This window comes from Ostrinia furnacalis, unplaced genomic scaffold (genome assembly GCF_004193835.3).
Source record: "Ostrinia furnacalis isolate ACB-3 unplaced genomic scaffold, ASM419383v2 OfSCF2780, whole genome shotgun sequence".
Classification (NCBI taxonomy): Eukaryota; Metazoa; Arthropoda; class Insecta; order Lepidoptera; family Crambidae; genus Ostrinia; species Ostrinia furnacalis.
Genome location: NW_021133019.1, coordinates 241,201 through 253,391, shown reverse-complemented (window position 1 = coordinate 253,391; position 12,191 = coordinate 241,201).

The window sequence follows — 12,191 nt, the reverse complement described above, 5'->3', positions numbered from 1 at the left end:
GCAACTTGCCACCTTGAACTTTCTTTTCGCGAGCGATCTTCAAGTTTATAAACTTTCAATGTTCTTTATTGTGTCATTACCACCATAAGCGATGTGGTTTTCGTTCATGTTTCCGTTTTCCTTGTCTCTTATTCTGGGGAAAAACAGCGGCAGTCTAGACGTAACCTCTTTATGTACCTACTTTGTTCAAAATATAATTTGAAACAATCATTTTAAACTTTTAAAAGCATAATTGTTTAATAACAGTGTTACAAAAATTAAAATGTTCCACCAATAATTTCCAAGGTTACTATGAGTAATTCATTGATTAGGCTGGAATCAATAACTTCGTTTTATTTAAAGGACACATTTTACACATATGAAATTACTAATTTATATCCATCAATTACCATTTGCCAAGCAGTCATTGTATGTGCAGCATTCCAGGTTGAGAGAAAAATCCGCTCGGTTATAGGTATTCTGGTGCAGTGGTTAAGAATAAGCTTAGCCTAACATAGTAACTTTTTGGGTCTGCTATCGGACGCGTCCCCGGGTTGCGGATAGGGAACATCCCAAAGTCAGGAGGGGTACGGGTTTACCGGAATAGACAGAAACCTCAGATCATAGAAAGAGAATAGATATGAAGTCGCGCGTAACTACAACGAGAACCAGTGTCCCCACATTTCCCCCACCACAGCTCCCACACACACATTCAACTGTGTAAAAACAAAGCGACTGTGAGTCTACGACAACATGTGCAACCGGCTTAAAAGTGCTGTGATTGGCCAGAAGGCGTGCCTTATGGCCAATCAATGGCCGCGTTACGTGACGCACACTAAGAAAATGCTAGTGAGAGAACAAAGATAAAATGGAGTCGACAAGATATCGATACTTTAAATCGCTAGGGGCAAGGCTCGAAACTGGTTTCACAAAATGCTTATTTATGAAAACCTTTTTATTATTATACGTTATTATTAACTACTATCACGCATTTACTTTTTAATTATGGCGATCTGCGTACCGCATAATTTTATCAAAATAATGCCTATATTAGGCTTTCAACTAGCTCTTATAGTAATTACAGTTACTAATTACTTCTACTGTTATTTTTTTTTTGGAAAATCTTATAATCGCAAGTAACACNTTTTTTTTGTAAAATCTTATAATCGCAAGTAACACATCATTTTTTATTTAAAATTACAAAATAGAAAATTATAATTTACTTCTATTTATCGATAATAGGAAACCGCATTAGAACACGAGCACGGCACTATGTTACGACCGGCACATGCGGCCGTACTGTGTATTTTCACACGACAGTGGATATCGGAAGAAATTAAATACATTGCGCAGTAGTTGAGCATGACATAAAGTGGTTGCTAACTAAATCGTCAATGTACAAGTGTGTTAGAATTTTTATCACCACTGATTTCGATATCGCAGTAACTGTTACGGCACTGAATTCGTTCGTAAAAATGTTTAGTTTTTTTTATTTATAAGCAAAATACCAATGGATTTGCAATACTTAAATGTAGTAAATGACTCCATTGTTCCTGTAGTTCTTCGTTTCACTTGTTTTATTGCACGGAACGACGCATTATCCAAAATATCGGAGAACATTTCCTTAGTACGACTGAATCGCGACTAACCTAGCTACGCGGCCGATGTTCGTTTCTGGGCATATCGCGGAGACACGCGCCACGCCCCCGTTTCACATCTATTCCCTTCTATGATCTGAGACAGAAACCCAAGCTCGGCAACTCGATGGGCATGACTTCGAGGCATTTATCCGGACCACGATGCAAGGCCCTGATAAATGCCTCGACGGCTCCCGGCCCACGGCACCGGCACATCTCTAAAAACCCCCATAGATGGGGTATTTGCTCGGGCCCATTTTCCCATTTTCTTTGGAGGGCCGCTCTCGGTACTCCTCTGATCAAATCTTACTGAGCAGCGGCGTAAAGCAGACCATAACCCACTAGGACAAGCCGGGGGTTCTATTCTACCAGGACCACGAGGAGAAAATCTCATTAAAAAAACAACTGGAGGAGGGGATTGCGAAAAAGGGGGTAAATATTAGATATGCAATAGCCTTTGACTTTGAATGCCTTTTTTACGCCTTAAAATTTAGATTTGAAATATTTCATTTCCAGAAAAAAAAATTTTTTTCGCTGTGTAAAAATGACAAAGTCAAATGAAAAACACTCACGATTAGTAGGGGCTTCTTACGCGAAGAGTCCCAAGTAAAAATATTTCGCTTTACAATCTACGTACGTACACTAAAAATTAAACAATGTTAATCGCACATAAAAGTAATGATAACTAAGGGCACTGCAAAATAATCGAATGAAAAAAGATAAAGATAACCATAAGATTTTACTTTAACATGGTTGGTCTTTGCCAAAAATACAATAATTCCAAAATGTCCAACGCTTGGCTAATAAAATACCCAAATACCACCATCAAATATCATTATAGTAGGTACAGAACGGCTAAACGGCAATATTTGATGGTACAGCTTTCTGAGTCCCCACTGAATTACTTTGTCACAATTGCAAGTAAATGCCAAGGCAAAACGAAGTGGAAGCACAAACGTGCGGAGCAAATAACCCGAAAAGCCCTGTAAGTTATTAAGGTGGTTCTGTTATCAGTCGTGAGGCAAGGTAGGGCTGCTTTGTTGCTTTAGCCCAAATGTCAGGCGTGGCCTGTGACGTCACCCTGTGCTAAAATGGCGCGGCATTTCGCTGCCGCCGCGCCCGTGCCCACCCTAATCTCTGTCACGACAGGGTTGCCTAATTCACCAATGGCCCTCATGGTACCTACCTACCAGCCTTTCTTTCATAACGGCTATAACTCACTTAAAGAAATTGCAAAATCATCTAGATAGGTTCAATATTAGGTAACTTTTTGTAACAGCAAAAATATACTCTTAATCCTGAGAAAGACGCGAGACATTGCTTGCTATGACAGAAATATCCAGCCACCACCTTGGATAGATGCATGAGCATTATAGCTCTTTTCGTATTAATTAATAGCGCATCCATGGGGTTCCAGGTATAAATCTCCTGAATCTTTCCCAAAATAATGTTTTCAAATAGTAAAATTGCCAAATTACAGGACCACCATTTCACAATTACCAAGTGCCATTTCTTCTGCTAGATATGACTTTCTTGTGTGGTTTTCTTCATATCCTGGTTTGAAACCTCCTTACATATTCACGCTTTATTCCCAATGGTGATGATAGAAATTTAATTTCTTCCCCTAAACTTCCACATTTTAAATAATTTTGCGCATGTTATTCTTTGCACTCCAACATTGCACTCCAAATGGTTCATTTTGCACATTGACATAGTTGTCTCATTAATTGAAATAATTTGTTACAGGTATTCGCAATGGCCGTTACAATTAACCACACACAAGGCGGTCTACGATATTTGGCTTGGCTTTAGGTTTGTAATTTTTATCAAATACTTCTATTTCTTAATTTGTTTGTCGATTTCAAAGTTTCCGGGTATTTTTTGCTACTTCTCATTCCTTTAAAAAGAACAACACAGAAAGTTTATGACTTTGGCATAGTTTTTACGTCGATTTATAATTCCAATGTGACTAAAGCAGTTCCCGATGTAAGTAAACAGACGCAAAGTGTTGTTTTCTATAGATATCGTTCCTATTGTTAGACAATAACAGGTGCTTATTGTTCGGGTGTCGGCCGCTGATGGATGATTGTGACTTTTATGCGCGTGATGTGACCTAAATGTGAAAGCTATGCGGATTGTCTTTTGCAAAGGCCACTGCTGTGAACAAGGGCGCCTCGCTCGGCCCCCGCTTTTGTTCGTTACTTCAGTAGATTAGCCTGGTGTTGCGAATGACCATTCATTATTTGACCCAAGTTATCTAAGCTAGCTAGTCAAAAAACATAAAAATAACATCGATTTCATTACAATAATAACAACCTCGAACTAAGAGCTAAGAGTCAGTTTTTTTAATGTCTTCGATTAATTTTATAATATGTATATGTTACGGCTAAAGATAGTTGTGAACATAAACTTAAGATTAGCCGGCTAAACTTAAGTTTATCTTCGAAAAGCAGCTAAAGTTCGATAGCATGTTAGTTTGCGTCGTGATATTCCATCTTTAGCCGGCTAATGTGCACATTAGCCAAAACGAAACGGCTAAAAATGTATTCGATGGGCGCGCCAGGCCGGCGGAGGGCTTGAGGGGGCGGTGGGGAGACAACGCGCGCGCAGTTTTATTTTGTAATTTTAAATACCTACAGAAGATTCAATTGTAATGACCAAATGGTTCCTTATTATTTTACTTTAATGATTAGGTAGACATTGTTTTAAGTGATTAATATTTTGTTATTGTAATAATTGTAATTTTGAATACCTACATAGGTACATAAAAGTATGTGTAATGAAAGTGATTATTTTTTAACACGTTCCGCCGCGGTAACGGCACATAGACAGTAAAGGTGGAATTCATTCATATTATGGCAGTACGGGTCTCGCCATTTTCACGAAAATCAATCTAAAAATCACTACGGCAACAACCGTCGATTTTACATTAGAGTTTCATAGAGAGCAGACTTGTTGTTGCAAAATATTGTGAATTGTGAAACAGTACGGGTTAATAGGTGTATGAAACATTTATGTGAAGATTGTTAGTGTCATAGTGGACTGGAGTATAGCGTCGGAACGTGTTAATAAAGTTTTCGTGTCAAAATAGTGAACATTGTTTTCTTTTCCATTTCCTTCTACATTTTTAGCCAAGGGCCTGCGGTTACACTTAAGTTTAGCCGGCTAAAGATAGAAGAAACTAACATTAACACCTCGTCGAAGATAAACTTAAGTTTAGCCGGCTAATCTTAAGTTTATGTTCACACCTATCTTTAGCCGTAACATATACAATGTATAGGTATACTTATTATAATTTTTTGATTCCATATCTAATAGAAAGATGTTTTTGTTTTTTATTACATTTATTTCAATTATCTTTTAAATGTTTTAATATGCTGGGAACTGAACCAGCGGTAATATGTTAATTACTACGTTTATTCGTAGCGTACTGATACATACGAATATTAAAAATCAAATATTGGTCATCTTCATATTAAAAATGTATGAGAAATTACTCATACCTAGATGAGGCATGGGAATCGGCATATTGCTACGAAAACTTGAAATTGGTATTACAAGCACTTTTTGAATGTCTTTTTCGTGGAATTTATTTGAAAATCTATGAACAATAATTATAACATTTTAAATTATTTATGTTCGCTTTCATCGTAAACAATGGAAGGTTTGGTTCTTTGGTTCAAGATATGTAGGTACACGTATTTGAGCTATTATGAACGTGACGTTTCCATTCTTCATGAATAATTCAGACGTTATTGGGTCATTCCATGACAAATGTTACCGAGGGTGAAAAACTAAATATGTTCTTTTCGCATTAAATCTGATGAATTTTGAAAGTAAACATTCCAAATTATAATGTGCAACAAAAAAAAACTGAAAGAAACAAGTAATTTTTAAGTTATTAGTCTTCAAAGTCTATACTTAAGTCAACTGTCGGAATGATCATTTTCTCTCTAATTTATTGTTAATACGATTAAAAAAAAACTATCAATCTGTGAAACGTTTTGCTACTATATGATTCGAGGGTATTTATCATAGTATTGGTAGATAGCGTCATAGTCCCAAAAAAATTGATAATCATCAAGTTTTAAGTGTGTTTTCTTGTTACTTCGGCGATGTAACACCCGAAACAGAAAAACAGGTATTTGTTTTATTATTGTACCTTACACATGGATTAGGGTAACAATATTTGGTAAAAGTAAGGTCATGGTAGTAATGATTTCAAATACTAACTAATATCTGAGCATGATACTAATTTAGTATGTTTCTTTCTTGATTAAAAACTGTAACACCCGAAACGTTTCGGGTATTACATTTTTATTTATATGTCGATAATGTGTGTATATTGCTTGGAGAAGTGAAAAAGTATTACTGTGAGGGTCCTTTGACCTCCCACTAGCGCTGGCATCGGAAAAGGAGTCATATTTCTCAATTTAAGACTTTTTTGAAATGTCGACTTAACACTAAAATTAAGGTATTGCTAAAAAGTGTCGATGTTTGACATTTCCAATAAATATCGTAATTAGAAATTAAAGTAATGCTATTTCAAGCCAAAAACAATAGAAAAAGCTATATTCTGAGGAAAAATTAAACTTGAACTTTGTATATTTTTTAAAAAAAGCTGCTTCGTAATTTCAAACCAGAATTCGCTCTATTTGTGTTTATTTGTTGTACTCCTTATTTTGTAGTACCTAGAGACTAATAAAACACCGATTTTATCGATAAAACGCGTTGAATTTTCGTACTCGTAACACCCGAAACAGAACCATTGTAACACCCGAAACAAAGAAAAAATTTATAAAAAAATAGTAAAACGTTTTATTTAACAGTGATTGTATGTTACATGGTTTGTAAATTTCATACTTTAGAAGTCCTGTAAGTTTTAGGTATGATTCCTTAAGAAAATTCGCTAAATTTCGAGTAAATGCAGCAACAGTCAGAACATAGAGGCAAAATCTCGTAACGCCCGAAACGCACACTTTTCGACTCGTATTTTCGTTATCCTACATTCTAAGCTGTACAAACTTTATTATTTAGATAAAACAAGTAAAAACGGACAGATTAAGGCACTAACATTATTAAAATACTATTTCATTATACATGAAATTGTTGAATATGTGTGTACGAACGTAACACCCGAAACGATGGAATGACCCTATTACATAAATTATTTCAAAAGGATTTCAGTATTTTTTGTAAGCACCTGATTCATTTGAGAATTATCATTAACATAGGTACAATCGACAGGTAAGATAGGTACATATTAAGATGACACAGTGTTTACGCAGAGCTCTATGCTCTTACATCTATTATATAAAAGAAAGTCGTGTTAGTTACTCCACTTATAACTCAAGAACGGCTGAACCGATTTAGCTGAAAATTGTCAGGGAGGTAGTTTAGAGCCAGGAGAAGGACATAGGATACTTTTTATCCCGTTCGAAATTAAAAAAAAAACAGTCTGCTTATTTATTGCCATTAAGGCGGAACAAAGTTCGCCGGGTCAGCTAGTACTCAATAGATATTGCATACAGGCTGTGATCTGTGATTTCATAACATTTCCAATGATTGAATTATCTAGAGTAGCAATTGAACCTGTTATCTAGCTGCACTTAACAATCGCCTGATCGTGAACCGTATCGGTTGATGGGTCCTATGAACTGTGTGTCTTTATAGGTCTATTTGCTGAATAAAGATAGTCGTGTGATAGGTGCCGCGCCTAAGTCAATCACGCCCCTCCGGGACCAAGCATTAATGTTCCTGAAAGTAGAACACGGAACCAGAAAAGGTTCCAAGCTAAACCAAATCTTCAATGGGCCTGTTAAGGCTTGTTGTCGCATACACCGCCAGAGCAAGGGGTTGGTTCTATTGACTTCCAAGGCCTTTATTGGCGGCGTCGAGTTAGTTATAGTCGATAAATATGTTATAGTTGTTATGTGTAAAACGGAAATTAAACTGAAATAACAGGGATTATTGGTCGTGAATTTCGCGGATGCGTTTGATGTGGTGAATCCGAATAACTTATTATCACAATATTTAGTAGTAGATAAATGGAACTAATATGTAGTCAATGGTTTTAAAGTAAATAAACCTAATATTGGATGCACAAAGGATGATTATTAAAGTTTACCCTGATTTCATAGATTAATTGTCACGTGTCACTATGTATGTCTTATTATGAACCGGGTTCACTAGCAACAATCTTAAAGTTGGACTAATGCCAGTAATCGGCTTTTACCGATTATTCACTGAATTATATTTAATCTTAGGCCGCACAAAACCCTTTGTATTATTATTGATATTACCTAGGTATATTTAGTTTGTGTATTTGTGGAGTTCAACTGTAAAATTTTATAAAACTTGGAATTTATAGTCATCTTGTTATAAACGGTAAATCTGCAAAATAAAAATATCAAAGGTCGCCGCTCAACTGTTTACGTGCACATTGTTCGCTAAGCATATGGTGCTCAGATGAAGTTTTGACGCGGTTTTGTTTACGTTATATTTAGGTTATCTCGCAAATGTTGCAGCTTCCTGTTGTAAAATCATTTTATAAAGCAAATTCATAAACAAATATCAAGGGCAAACCTACGCCAAGTTCATTGTTTAGCTAATGAAGATATTCTATAATGGCGCCCAACATTTTGAAATGGAAAGTGGCTACGTCCTCATAACAAAGGTAAACGCATATCGCCAAAGAAAGGACTCGGTGAGGAAGTAGGTACGCTAACCCATTAGGGTCGTTTCCGTCCCAGCCGGGTCCACCGACCTACATATTTTATGAACTTTCACGCTAGCTAAATAGACCAAAGTTTCATATAGCAAACTATGCGGTAGTATGTTAATACTTTTTTGGCAACATCGTTTACAAGGATTTTTCCTTCTTATTTTAGCTACGCAATTATTATCCAAAAAGTTGAGTTTAAACTTAAATTTTCCGCATGATTTCGGTAATTTGGCGACGAGGACAACAGGATACATAAATTACATATGAAAATATTATACAATTTATCCCTTGTTGTCACTCTATTGTATGTAATTACTTTATCTTTATGACTACTATGTTACACTTTTTCATGTAGAACAATGTCAATAACAACAATATTTTTCCTGTGTCATCTATGTACTGCCATTACAAGTTCCGTCCGTGATCATGCGAGTTGTTTTGCTCTGCACGCATCGCGTGACGCACCGAATGTCCGCAACCGTTGCCTTCGCGTTGTGTCTAAACTCTAATGTCCCTCCGTTCTCCGTTTGCATCGATTGTCGTGTTGCAAGATGTGAACGCAACGCCCGCTCGCCCGGTGCGTACGGTGCAATCGGTGCACGTGTACTCGGCTGGTGATCGGTGAACGACAACAATGCTGCCCAAAACCACTCGAATCTCACTCGCAAGTTTCTCTGCTTGGCCGATGTTCGCGCACTTTATAACAGGTTTTGATGCTACTACGTATAACAATGTTGTAGACAGTTGTTACAAAACACATCCAACTCACTTGAGCAAAAATTTGCGCATTCTTCGTTAATTATATTCTTCTTCATTAGTTCCTCTGAGTTTTAATCTTCTATTTATTGACTAAAATATACTCTATTAATAACTTTGATAATTTTGTTTAATTAATGTGGATCACATCGAATCTTTCAAGTTTCCCAATGTTTCTGGCTCTCTCCGTCCGTAATAGATTGACAGTGCAGTAATGCAATAGGGTAGAAACTTAAAAATTGGAAGAATAACGTGTAAAATTATCAGACTCGCAATAGCTCTACAGCGATACAAATGCGGCGATGGATAGGGAATCTAACAAAGTTGATGTCTTTAGTATTAGGAGTGGTCCGTCGAACGGCAACTCACCTTGAGGTTTGCTGTTACGTACGCTAAAATACACTATCAAAACAGTGTGTTGCGTTCGCTGCGGTGAGTCGCACGCCCGGCCGCGCGAGCGTACCTATATAAATTTATCAAAAAATACTCTGTGATCGAACGTCACTCGTTGTTTTGTGACTTAGTGCCTTAATATACTTATGGTCCCACAAATTAGACGATATAATACAAGAAAGTGGCAGAATTTATTTTCGTAAAGTGAATGTGACAAGTGTGCGACTTTGCGTCTCATTGGATTGTCTGAGATTCGTCTGGCCGAAACCTAAATTCGCGATGTGAGTTTTATGTTGCAAAAGTGGTTCAACTTGAACACTTGCTTAATATCCAGGGTTTTGGCAGTAGCCTACTGAAATACTACGAAACTTTTCATTTTAACGTAATTGATTTAATTGAAAGTAACTGGGCGAAAAGTTAACCTAATAAGTAGGTAAGTTTGTAGTATTTTTATTAAATCTTTGCAAGTAAAAAAGAAACTTAAAAGTTTAACCATAAATAAATAAATTGTCCGCATTATTTTATTTATTTAATTGTAAGCATTGCATAGTTTGAAAGAAAATTAGATTATGAAAATCTAAAGTTTATTTTTGAAAAGTGTCAATTCTGGTATTATGAATTAGAGGATAAAAGCTTTTTACGAAACAGTAGTTAAAGGCTATATTTTAAGCCGGTATTATAAACAAGGGATTGAAGCCTTATTGGTTTATTTTAAGACCAATCGCAGGATAAAATAGAATCTACTGCTGTGAAAAGCTTTAAATTTTTTTGACAGAATACGAGCTTTTCAGCTTATTGAAACTCACAACTGCGATCTTTACTGCGATAAGTGATATCGTAAATAAAATTTATAAAAAAACTTTCAAATTTTTGTAGTAACAAACAAAAAAAAACATTATCATTAATATTTTCATGCGTTGTTTTATGAAACAATAAAAAAAAACTAAAGTCCAATAAATGGTGTAACTGATACTACATAAATAACATTAAAAGCAGGACTTCATGTAAACACTTGCTGTATGTAATCAATGAAAAATAAATAAAAACAGTTGAATATGTATTTAGAAAAGCCATTACTAACTTAGCATTCAAATGTTTACTTTGTCGTTTGTTTTTGATTGTTTATTTCTATCTCGCCTAGAAAATACATTATCAAAATGAATCAGTTATTTTATTAGATTTTTAATGGGCTGGCTAGTGTGCGAAATGAGTAATGATCACACGTCCTTGGACATAAAATTTTAGGTGTCGGCGTCTCGTACTATGCCGCGATGACATCAGCCTATTTCTTTCAATTCACTAATTTTATTTATGCCAACTTCGAAATTACAAATACAATTTTTACGCTGTTTGTCGTTTATGATAGGAAAAACTTCAGGATAAAAACATTGTCTTTTCCATACTCTATGTAATTTCCTAATTGCCGTATTCATATACGGAAATTAATATTTAACACGGTTTTATCATTATTTTAAATAATATTATTATGACTGAGGAAGGATATTACGATATTAATTAATTAATATCATCAACATTTGCCTTATTGTTACAAAATCGGAAATATGTAGAGCATGTTTTCTTTTGTAAATGCGCTTATAATAGAGCCGGACACGAACTATAAACATCCAATCCAATGCAAACGAGTCTTTTAATAACTTTTAGTATAAAATATTATGCTGTTTTGGAATATTTATTGAACATACTTATTTTTATGGAATCTTTTAAAGCTTATCGTCAGTTCAGTGTACATACGTCGACTTATAGTTTCCTGTCTAACAACATTTCACACTTACTCATTCATTACTTCATTAGGCTGATTCTAACCTAAACGTTAAACGATTTTGTGAACTCTATGGTATGGTAGATACCTGTACTGCTTTAAGGAAATGACCTCATTTTTATTGTGCTGGCATAAACTAACAGATTGTATGTCAAGGTCATAAAACGTGATGTCATCAACTTTAAGCAGTATTTTCGCAGTTCCCTTCTGATCTGAATACATAGTTAGTTCAGCTGTTGATATTTTAACCAGATTGAAATTCGCAAAAGCTATCGGAATAATTTTCTGTCACTAGATTCTGATAATGTTCTTTGTTATTTTTTTCCTGATCCTGATTTACATTATACAGGTACCTAACTATTTTTTGAGATTCATTACGTTTTATTTTGTTTGTAGCCAATAACTTCTTTGGAATGTTATCTGGGTATTGATTGAGACATCGGGTCAATCGTCTACTTCAAAGAAAATGTAGCATTTAGCGTTTTAATTGTTAGTTAACAGTTTGTCAATAACGACAAAAGTCATTAAATACTGTCTGCATTGATTTCTCTCGTCCAACAATAGACCTAGCGCATCGAATTTAGAAGTCAAGTGATCGCCTACGAAACTACCATATCGAGCGGCGCATCTCAATTCACTCAATCGAGTTTAATTGGCTCATTAGGAGCACTGCTTGACGGTCGCTGTTTCTAGGCCGATATACCTCTCGGTGCACCAGATATCACGGCCATGTTTATGGGCTTCATAGTTCATTTTAATTCGACAATTTTACTTAACAGAAAACAACTGGCTGACATTACATGGTGGATGCGACAAAAAAGATTGACAGACACAAACCCAAATAGCTTTTATCAGTTTCCAAAACAGCGTTTAATACGAGTAATTACAGCCAATTAACTATGTTCCAAACCAATCAACAGCA